The sequence below is a fragment of the Oncorhynchus tshawytscha genome, linkage group LG16, assembly GCF_018296145.1.
Source record: "Oncorhynchus tshawytscha isolate Ot180627B linkage group LG16, Otsh_v2.0, whole genome shotgun sequence".
NCBI lineage: Eukaryota > Metazoa > Chordata > Actinopteri > Salmoniformes > Salmonidae > Oncorhynchus > Oncorhynchus tshawytscha.
In genome coordinates, this window is record NC_056444.1 from 43,637,054 (window position 1) to 43,649,269 (window position 12,216).

The 12,216-nt window shown below is 42.8% G+C and overlaps 1 long non-coding RNA gene across 1 annotated transcript; it reads right to left on the reverse strand.

The window, feature by feature from the left end:
• Positions 1 to 9,533: 9,533 nt before the first annotated feature.
• On the reverse strand, positions 9,534 to 10,833 carry LOC112221395. Its single transcript, XR_002949018.2, has 2 exons — positions 10,350 to 10,833; positions 9,534 to 9,866 (listed from the first exon to the last, which is right to left on the reverse strand). It is a non-coding gene; the product is annotated as an uncharacterized LOC112221395 (long non-coding RNA).
• Between the last annotated feature and the right edge of the window lie 1,383 nt (positions 10,834 to 12,216).

Sequence of the window (12,216 nt, forward strand, 5' to 3'; positions counted from 1 at the left end):
TTCAACTATGACAGACAAAATGAGGAAAAAAAATCCCGAAAATCACATTGTAGGATTTTTCATGAATTTATTATCTTCAATGCCCTTGCTGATGGAAGGAGGTTTTCACTCAAAATCTCACAATACCTGGCCCCATTCATTCTTTCCTTTACACGGATCAGTCATCCTGGTCCCTTTGCAGTAAAACAGCCCCAAAGCATGATGTTTCCACCCCCATGCTTCACAACAACCCTCATCAAATATGTATCCACCAATCCAAATAGAGGCAAAGTGTGCCGCTTTGTGGACAACGACAGTATATAAATACTCTTTGTTGCAATCCTTCAGTCCTGTCCTGTGCTGCGTTCAGTACATTTTTATGTTCTGGAACGTTCAGTTGAACGTAAACGGTACTGTACTGAACAACCAGTTGAAAAATTGGGAGGGGTTGGTAGGTTGGGGAACACTGTCAGCATGGCCACTGACCGAGCGATTGTTTGTGGTGTGCTGCTGCAGGAGTTTTTACGAACCGATAGAGACATAATGGGTCAATTCAACTTTACAAATTAATAATATGATTGATTATACAGCCACTTCTCTTAGTTGTTCAAAGTCAGACAAAGTGTCCAAATCGAGTGGAAAGATCTGTGGAAAATGTTGTTCCAATGTATTCAGATGAATAATTACGTTCACATTTCAGAATGACACGTCTAACCTTTCAGGTGGAATACTTTATTTACTTTACTTTCACTACTTGTAATAATGAAAATTATGATTACATGTGACTCGTTTCAGGAAACTAGGCATATGTCGCACAACACTACTTCACAGGAGCACCATTTGAACTGAAACTTTTTTTAAATCAAAATGTGTTTTTGGGCAGAAATGCCTTCTGGAGCATGTGAACTTTCATGTGCCTTAATAACAAACTTGAATTACGACCTTACTTGGTTTAGCCATGGAAAAAGTCAGCAACCTTCCCATTAGCCATGATTGGCTGAGATAATAAGTGGGCTGGACTTTCTGAGAGTTCTGATTGGTCTGCCATGTAGCACGCTTCTGTCTATAATGAGCTGGCCTTTTTTGTGGCACCTGACCACACGACTGAAAAGTAGTCAAGGTGCGACAAAACTAGGGCCTGTAGGACCTGCCTTGTTGATAGTGTTGTTAAGAAGGCAGAGCATTGCTTTATTATAGACAGACTTCTCCCCATCTGAGCTACTACTGCATCAATATGTTTTGACCATGACAGTTTACAATCTAGGGTTACTCCAAGCAGTTTATTCATCTCAGCTTGCTCAATTTCCACATTATTCATTACAATATTTAGTTGAGGTTTAGGGTTTAGTGAGTGTTTTGTTCCAAATACAATGCTTTTAGTTTTAGAAATATTTAGAGCTACCCTTTTCCTTGCCACCCACTTTGGAACTAACTGCAGCTCTTTATTGAGTGCAGTCGCTGTAGTAGCTGACGTGCATTGTGTTGAGTCATCCGCATACATAGACACTCTGGCTTTACTCAAGTCAGTGGTATGTCGTTATTAAAAAAAATTAAAAAGCAAGGAGCCTAAACAGTACCTTGGGGAATTCCTGATTCTACCTGGTTTATATTTGAGAGGCTTCCATTAACTAACACCCTTTGTGTTCTGTTAGACAAGTAACACTTGATCCACATCATAGCAGGGGGTGTAAAGCCAAGTTTTTCCAGCAGCAGACTATGATCAATAATGTCAAAAACTGCTCTGAAGTGTAACAAGACAGTTGCAGTCACCAACGCTCTGGATAATATAAAAACAGCCTAACCAGCTCTGCTAGGATGAATGAAATGGTCAGAGTGAGCTGTTCTCTCATTTGTGTCTGGGAGTAGCTTGAAAGCTAGCCAACGTAAGTCAGTTAGCTTGAGTTTTTGACTGCTGTTGTTAAGTCAGAACACTCGGATCAACCCTACTTTTCGTCCAGAGCGTCTGTAACGGGTTTCTTCTTCCTTCTCTGATCAGGAGTAGGAGAGATCGGACCAATGTGCAGCGTCGTAAGTGTCCATTTTAGTTAATTAACCTGAACACTAAAAAATACAAAATAACAAAATGAATGATACAAATGAAAACCGAAACAGTCCTGAAATGTGAAACAAACATTACAACAGGAAACAAACACCCACAACTCAAAAGTGAAACCAGGCTACCTAAGTATGATTCTCAATCAGGGACAACGATTGACAGCTGCCTCTGATTGAGAACCATACCAGGCCGAACACAGCAATCCCAAATCATAGAAAAACGAACATAGACCACCCACCCAACTCACGCCCTGACCATACTAAAACAAAGACATAATAAAAGAACTAAGGTCAGAACGTGACAGCGTCCTGTGTGCTCCGAGAGCGAAATGCTCTGAATTTACTAACGGGCAATATGACAACACCCAGAGCACACTCTGGCACTCCAGATTTAATTTATGAACACACTCATTGTATAAACCAGCCTTTAGTCTTGAAATCTTTGGTTGTTTAGTACATTCAAAAGTGAGGTTACAAGTTTATCAACTTACAAAGCAGAATTACTTTCCCGTTGTTCCTCAACTATAGTGTATGATATACCATTTTGTGGCTCTGAGTCTCTACTTTTATCAAATGTCGAAAACACAATTTCAAATTTTGCTACGTAAGACCGAATCGAGCAGGCGGAAGCAGCGAAGGAGGGACAGCGACGACACAGGGGTTCGCGGCCACGACTTAGGCCCAAGAAGCAGCCTCAAAAAAGTTTTGGGGTGGCACACGGGGTGGTCTGCGACCCTGAGGGGTGAGTCAGAGACCATGGTGGAAGTTTTGGATAGATTGAGAGAGAGTGAACGGAGGGGTGAGATAGAGACCTTCGAGGAGTGGTTGGCGAAATGTGAAGAGAGTGAAGCGGAAGAGCTGTTGGTTTGGCTGGAGAGGCAAGACAGTCGCCCTGAGGAGCGTGTTAGCCGCCCAATGCCACCTGTGCCAGCTCTCCCCACTCGCTTTGAGGAGAGTGTCATCGTTCCGGTACAATGTGTGGCGGTTCTTCGCACCGTGTCTCCAGTGCGCCTCCACAGCCCGGTACGTTCTGTGCCAACTCCCCACTCTTGCCGTGCGAAGGTTGTCATCTGTCCAGGACACGTTGTGCCAGCTTTACGCTCCAGACCTCCAGTGCGCCTCCACGGCCCAGTACGTCCTGTGCTGGTTCTACGCACCGTGTCTCCAGTGCGCCTCCATAGCCCGGTACATCCTGTGCCAGCTCCCCGCACTTGCCGTGCAAAGGTTGTCATCTGTCCAGGACATTTTGTGCCAGCTTTACGCGCCAGACCTCCAGTGCGCCTCCACGGCCCAGTACGTCCTGTGCCGGTTCTACGCACCGTGTCTCCAGTGCACCTCCACAGCCCAGTGCGTCGGGTGCCAGCTCCCCACACTTGCCGTGCGAAGATTGTCATCTGTCCAGGATACTTTGTGGCAGCTCTAAACTCCAGACCTCCAGTGCATCTCCACAGCCCGGTACGTCCTGTGCCAGCTCCACTCTCCAGGCCTCCTGTGCATCTCCCCAGCCCAGTACATCCTGTGCCGGTTCCACGCACCCGGCCTCCAGTGCGTCTCCCCAGCCTGGTACACCCTGTGCCAGCTCCACTCACCAGGCCTCCAGCGACGGTTCCCAGTCCAGATCCTCCAGCGATGACCCATGGCCCGGAGCCTCCAGTGATGATTCATGGCCCGGACCCTCCAGTGATGATCCATGGTCCGGAGCCTCCTGCGAGGGTTCCCAGTCCAGAGCCTCCAGTGAGGGTTCCTAGTCCAGAGACTCCTTGCGAAGGTTCCCGTTCCTGAGCCTCTTGCAAGGGTTCCTAGTCTCTTGCAAGGGATCCTCTGGCGACGATTCACGGTCCAGTTCCTCCGGCGACGATCCACAGTCCGGATCCTCAGGCGACGATCCACGTTCCGGTTCCTCCAGCGACGATCTCCGGGCCGGAACCTCCGGCAACGATCAACGGCCCGGGTTCCTCCGGCGACGATACATCGTCCGGAGTCCCCGGCGATGATCCACGGTCCGGTTTCTCCGGCGACGATCCATGGGCCGGAGCTTCTGGCGACGATCCCCGCACCAGAGTTGCCACCGAAGCGGGCGGATCCGCGAGCGGAGCGGGGTCGACATCCCGCACAGGAGCCACCACCGAGGCCAGATGCCCACCCGGACCCTCCCCTATAGAGTCAGGTTTTGCGGCCGGTGCCCGCACCTTGCACCTTTTTTTGGGGGTACTGTCACGCCCTGACCTTAGACATCCTTTATTCTCTATTTTGGTTAGGTCGGGGTGTGACTAGGGTGGGCATTCTAGTTTCTTTTTTTCTAGGTTGGCATGGTTCCCAATCAGAGGCAGCTGTCTATTGTTGTCTCTGATTGGGGATCATATTTAGGCAGCTTTTCCCACCTGTTTGTTGTGGGATCTTGTTTGTGTATAGTTGTCTTGAGCACTGCATAGCTTCACGTTTGTTTTGTTCTTTATTGTTTTTTGCCGGTCCACGTAATAAAGATGATGAACCCAAACCACACTGCATTTTGGTCCAATTCTTACAACAATGCTCGTGACACATACACACTTAATACATGAGAGAAGGTCCCTAGCGGACTAACACAACAAATGGCGGCTTGTTACACAACAAAATGAAGGGGGCAAGAGAGAGGAAAATACAGTTATCGTTGATTCATTTTTTAAACTATTCTCAGAGTAATCATATACTTTGCACACGAACCAATGCCCGTTTGGGAAATCATGAATGTATTTACGTTACGTTATGCCTTCATTCGCCATTTCTCTGTCGGAACCAGCCCTCCTTAGGAAGGTTGTTGGCCTTTCAGTGGCAAGCTTGTATGGCTCTAATTGTCCGAGAGGGGGTCTCCCCTTTCCCGTCTTCTACTATTGTTCACTATGCAAGATGCTCCTTGGAAAGGCTAGTCAACCGTGTCGACGGATCCCATTGGTGATGAGCATAGTAGGATACAGTGATTTTATTAGAGTAGTAGGATGTTCCCACTTAAATGCGCTTTTCTAGATATTTGATTTTGAACAGCTAATCAGCCATACCAGTGATTGTCTGAGAGGTGAGCTTCTCGCCTCTTCCTTGTGTTGATATTCAAAGTTCAAAGCTCTCTGAACGTGAGCTGCAGCTCTACATGCCTCTCTGGTCTGGGAGAATAGCTTATTTTCTTCACCTCGTGTTGAGGTTCAAAGTTCCAACCATTTCGAACCATGTTTTCTGGTCTAATGTTAATTTCTGTTACCAATTTCCTTTTATGCATTCTCTTGAAATGGTGGATCCCTCAGTCTGACCTCACTTGGGGCAAGGCTATTACTATGCAGAGTTTATAGGAGAGATTATCTTATGGCTCCTAAAATCCCATTCCTAGCTTAACAAAAATAACGTCATATTGATCATATTTAAAATACAACATTAAGGATGGAAACTTGACAGATAAAGGGATATACTTTCCAAATTACAGTATTTCATTGCTAACCGTTTTAATGACATCACAAAATAAAAACATAGAAGACATTAATTTTCTACAGATCCATCTCTGACCATTCCCCACATTCTTATGTTAGAAATATTGGTCAAGTATTCACTTTTTGAACGTGTTAGGGTTTCGGCGGGAAAAGCCTGTTAACCTGTTGAGTGTAGGGGGCAGTATTTTGATGTTTAGATGAAAAACATACCCAAATGAAACTGCCTATTTCTCAGGCCCAGAATCTAGAATATGCATATAATTGTCAGATTAGGATAGAAAACACTAAAGTTTCCAAAACTGTCAAAATATTGTCTGTGAGTATAACTGTCACGTTCTGACCTTAGTTCCTTTGTTTTGTCTTTTGTTTTAGTATGGTCAGGGCGTGAGTTGGGTGGGTTGTCTATGTTAGTTTGTCTATGATTTTCTATTTCTGTGTTTGGCCTGGTATGGTTCTCAATCAGAGGCAGCTGTCAATCGTTGTCCCTGATTGAGAACCATATTTAGGTAGCCTGTTTTCCATTGTGTTTTGTGGGTGGTTATTTTCTGTTTAGTGTTGTGTTGCAACTTACAGGACTGTTTGTTGGTTGTTTATTGTTTTGTTTTCAGTGTTCATAAAGACACTAACAGCTTACAGACAGTAGCCAATTAAGGTCACAGTTATGAAAACTTAGGACACTAAAGAGGACTTTCTACTGACTCTGAAAAACACCAAAAGAAAGATGCCCAGTGTCCCTGATCATCTGCGTTAACGTGCCTTAGGCATGCTGCAAGGAGGATTGAGGAATGCAGATGTGGCCAGGGTAATGAATTGCAATGTCCGTACTGTGAGACGCCTAAGACAGAGCTACAGGGAGACAGGACGGACAGCTGATTGTCCTCGCAGTGGCAGACCACGTGTAACAACACCTGCACAGCATCGGTACATCCGAACATCACACCTTCGGGACAGGTACAGGATGGCAACAACAACTGCCTGAGTTACACCAGGAATGTACAATCCCTCCATCAGTGCTCAGACTATCCACAATAGGCTGAGAGAGGGCTTGTAGGTCTGTTGTAAGGCAGGTCCTCACCAGACATCACCGGCAACAACATCGCCTATGGGCACAAATCCACCGTCGCTGGACCAGACAGGACTGGTAAAAAGTGCTCTTCTCTGACAAGTCACGGTTTTGTCTCACCAGGGGTGATGGTCGGATTTGCGCTTATCGTCGAAGGATTGAGCGTTACACCGAGGGCTGCACTCTGGAGCGGGATCGATTTGGAGTTGTATGGTCCGTCATGGTCTGGGGCGATGTTTCACAGCATCACCGGACTGAGCTTGTTGTCATTGCATGCAAACTCAACGCTGTGCATTACAGGGAAGACATCGTCCTCCCTCATATGGTACCCTTCCTGCAGGCTCATCCTGACATGACCCTCCAGCAAGACAATGCCACCAGCCATACTGCTCGTTCTGTGTGTGATTTCCTGCAAGACAGGAATGTCAGTGTTCTACCATGGCCAGCAAAGAGCCTGCACATCTGGGCCCTGTTGGATGGAGGGTGAGAACTAGGGCCATTCCCCCAGAAATGTCCCCGGGAACTTCCTTAGTGGAAGAGTGGGGTAACATCACACAGCAAGAACTGGCAAATCTGGTGCAGTCCATGAGGAGGAGATGCATAGCAGTACTTAATGCAGCTGGTGGCCACACCAGATACGGACTTACTTTTGATTTTGACCCCCCACTCCCCCCTTTGTTCAGGGACAAATTATGGTATTTAGTCACATGTCTGTGGAACCTGTTTAGTTTATGTCTCAGTTGTTGATTCTTGTTATGTTCATACAAATATTTACACATGTTAAGTTTGCTGAAAATAAACGCAGTTGACAGTGAGAGGACGTTTTTTAATATATTTTAAATATCACATATAAATAGCTGGGGAGATATAAATAGATGTGATTTGGGAGCTGAGTGTGTGTGACCCACTCAAGATAGTGAGAAACACAGCCTGTTGAGTGAAGGTAAACATGAAACAAAATTTTGTTTTGATAAGTTTTGATAAGAAACAATCCTCCAGTAGGTCTTGAAGATAGAATATTTCCATGAGTTAATCTGCAATGCTGTCATCCATTATACCTTTAACTATTGAACTTTGAATGGCCATTGCATGCTAAACTTACAGTAAGAGGCTTGATAACTGTTGAATTTCAGCTTTTTTTATCCTGAAAATGTTATCCAGGCTTCACAGCTGATGTAGTTTTCAATGTCCAATACCCAACACAAAGCCACACATAATATACCAAACCCATGCCTTGTTTAGTCCTTATGATGCATCTATCTACTGTAATATTCTAAGTCCCTGGTAACTGCCTAACACCAATGAGAACTGGAGCAGCTATTGCATGCAGAACACAACCACTGAGCATGTGAATATACTGTACAGCTTTATATTTTCACTGCATTCTCCAGTTTTTTGTGTATGTGATGAGTCCATACACACTCACATAACATACTGCAACATAACTGCACTGCTCTCCAGTTTTACTGCTGTCCATTGAATGTCTTCTGAGGCCCGTTTGGTATTTGAAGCTGATGGTGGATCACGTGTATGTCAGAATGACTGTGACCTTTGCAGTTGTCTCTCTTGGCAACTTTAAGATGAATGCACTAAGTCGATCTCAATAAGAGCATCTGCTAAATGACTAAAATGCAATGTCAAAATGTGTATGGTTCCTGGTAGTTTACCCATCTGGGTAACACTTTTACAATAAGGTTCCATTTGTAAAAGGGTTATAATTACATTAATGGTTATATCGCATTGGTCAAGAGTGCCGTCACATGTGAATGTTTGCCAAATAGTCAGCCAATATTTACCTCCACTTATTAACCATTTATAAATGCACTTACAAATGTTTATCATATCAACCCTTATGCATCCTCATTTTCTAGTTGTACAGTGGAACAATAGTTATTTTCCCACCGTTTTTTCTCTAAATTTTTCTGTCCCAGGAACTGAAGAGGTTGGTTTTCATGTGTCTTGACCAACCTTTGCCCTGATGCCCAGGCCAAAATTACATTCAGGACATTATTCAATCATCATCATTACCGCTTACCAGATTATATCAACACATACCAATTCTCTGTGATAGTCTAAGTATGGTGAACACTGGTGTGAAATGGTAACCCTAATACCTTCGGTTGGTGAAACAGTGGAGAAATCCTCTCACAACATTGAATGTTTTGATCTTCATACCCACCATTCATTGACTAAACATGTTTAACAAAGTGTTGAATCTTCACTCATGTATGTGGTGATGAGTACCCAGCAGTGATGAGTACCAAATGTCTAAGCTCTGAGAGAACTCTCAAATCATGTCGAAATTATTTCCCTACATGTATAACTGCTAAAAGTATATCTTATTTTAAAGTGACAGACCTATAAACATAACTGAGTTATCAATATTTATAACTGCTAAAATGATACCTTCAAAGGTGCAATATACAGAAATCACTGCCATTTCCTGGTTGCAAAAATTCTAATAGTTTGCCTAATTTCAGTTAATGTGGCAAAACAAGCAGTCATTGTTTAGAGAATCATTGTACCATCTAAACCACTGTGAAATATGCTTCCCATAACCAAAAATATTGTATTTTCAACTGTTTGAAGCTGGTGTACAAAACAAAACTTAAGAATGGGAAGCATAGAAGTATGGGTGGCAGGTAGCCTAGTGGTTAGAGCGTTGGGCCTGCAACTGAAGGTTGCAGGTCGAATCCCCGAGCTGACAAGGTAAAAATCTGTCTTTCTGCCATTGAACAAGGCAGTTAACCCACTGTTCCTAAGCCGTCATTGAAAATAAGAATGTGTTGTTAACTGACTTGCCTAGTTAAATAAAGGTTCCATTAAAAAAAATGCACACATAGAACATATCTACCACTTCTTAGATTTGCTTTCAATGACAGATCTTTAACCTTTAAAGAAAGTCAAAACCTATTGACCATTTATTTACGAGTTAAGCCTACCAATATTTATAACTTTAAAAAATATAGCTTAAAAGTGGAAACCTTCTGGCCATTTATTAATATTAAGTTACAAACATGTTTAACAGCATATAATCTCCTCAAACATGCAATACATAGTGAAAACAATTGAATTGAAGGATACATTGGGAAAACAATTTTAATTGCAGTGACTCAAATCTGTGTAGTTTATCAACGTGAGCCTAGCTAATTCAGAGAAACAGTTCATTTTCTCTACCTTTTTTAACATTACAAGTCAGAATAGAAATTGATAACAGATTTAACTATTTAAAATACAACACAGCGCCCCATGGCCCCTTCTGTTGTGTCTTCATCCGATTCTTTCTTAAGAATTTTCCCATTCTTGAGTCAGACCTTATGGGAATGTGTGGGAGGGAAGAGGAATTTATGACAATTTAGCATAGACAATAGCTACATTACTCTACTCTCATAAATTCTACCATTTAGGTTTAGCTATTTATGTTATCCACTGCTAGCTAATAACTTGCTAACACTAATAGCTAGCTACCACAGCTGAAAGGGGTTAGCTAGTTATCACAATTTTTATAATAAACTAGTAAATTCGTCTTAAAATTGGAACCACTAATTGTAGTGGGCTGACAAAGGATGATAGCAAATTTACCAGCTACCTAGCTAGAGACTGAACATGAGTTCAAAGGTTAGATAGCTAGCTAGCTACCATGCTAATCCAAAAAAAAAAACATTCTAAACAAATTGCATGGAATATCATGTCGATGTTAGCTAACTAGCTAACAAATGTGATCTATTTAGCTATATCATGCCAAGGATCATATCGTGTTAAAACGTCTATATTGAAAAATACGTTTTCAAATTTACCTAATGCTAGCTAGCTAACGTTTCCTAGCCAGCTACTATAGGTAGGACAGAGGTGCTAGCTGAGCAGCGTGCTAAATCCAGCAGAATTTCTGTATTCAAAGGTGAAACAAATTGCATAGCGAATTCACCCTCTCTACCCTGTATCCTTTGAACAACGTTTTTTTCACGCAATCTCTTGTCTGGATTTTGAACACTTCTTATAGCCACGTCGTACTGATTATTTACGAGGCACTGTCACATGATGTAAGTGTCAATTCAACATTCTGGGCACGTTCCAGGTCGTCTTTATTTCAAGCACATTTCACAGATGGACAGATCTCACAGTCGGATGCATTTTTCAGAAACCTACGAATCACACCAATAATATGTATTGAAACCTTGAGCGTTAATTTCTGTAATAAATAAGTGTACCAATGCATCATCAGGGTTTCAAACATGGGGCAAGACACATCATGGCACTTGACCATTGTTCTGAAAACCAACCATTTCTGTTCCTGGGACAGTGCAACAATGCACCACACCCAAAAGTGAGAAAATAACCATTGAAAGTAAGGTTCCATGATGATACATAAGGGTTCAATATTATGCGCACATTATGCATTTATAAATGGTTATTAGCTGGAGGTAAATAGTGGCTCACTATGTGGCAAGCACTGACTGGCTATCACAGTAATTTGAGAAATTTGTTTTAACCCATTTATTAATGGTTTATAATGCATTAACAATTGATTAAATAACCGTTGTAATTGTAATTACAAATCCTTCATAAACCCTGTACAAATAGAACCTTATTGTAAAGTGTTACCTAAATCGGTGGCCCAGATCAAATACAAGTAGATGAACAGAGAAGGAAGACTGTTAAACATAATCTCCACCAGCTCAAGTTAGTACTTTCCACAGGGGTATACTACAAACCAGAATCAATGAGTTAGCCAGCTAAGTTTGATGAGCACCCAGAAATAACTATTGACTTTCTGGTTCATTAAGAATCTAAACTTAGATATGCATGAAATGACTAAATCAAAAACAAATATCTTTAAAAATTTATATATATAATAATTCTGAACCTTTATCCAAGTTAGCTGGCTAACTAATTGAAGCTGCTCTGTAGTATACCCCTCTGGTTTGTTAACCCTACCTAGAGTGACAGGTTAACACGAGACAGAGGCAGGATGACCAATCAAAAGAACTAGGATGAAGACAAGGACACATAGTACATGACTGAATAGAGCTTTCTGAAATGCAACAAGCACAATGGCTCATTCCCCAAGTAAGACCTTCCAAATGGTATAATACCTGCTACTTTCTAATGTGTCACTGTGAGGTCATTTCTGGGCGAGAGTATCTGCTACCATCGTACTTGGCTGCCGCTTCTCCCTGGTACCTGTATAGTAGCAGTGTTTACTTGTCTGTTTTTCGTTAAGCATTTGTTTTGTCTATTTTCCGGCCTGTCGTTTTTGTCCACTTTTAGGCCTACTGGAGTTTTGTGACTCTTACAACCTTGGATATTAGTGTAAGCTAGCTTTCTAGTTAGCCTACCTCTGAGTCTGGACTGCGCTGCTGTGACCACATACCAGCATGCAGTTTTCATCTGATTGCTGTAATCATGGTTCTCTGACCCACCAATGGATTTTTGCTTTGGAAATTTATCTATTTTGAATTTCCCTCGCCAAATACCTCCCTCTGGAATACCTGTCGGATTACCCTCCTTGGCTTTCCCGTGGCCTGGTGTACCTCCCGCCTCCTCCCTGCTTGTTCACCGGCTAGCTCTACAGCCTCTCCCCTGAAGCGCTTCTCTCCCTGGCTTTCGTTATTGTAACCCAGCCTCCACTCTTTTGCCATCGTGTGAGCTCCAGCCGTCAATCTC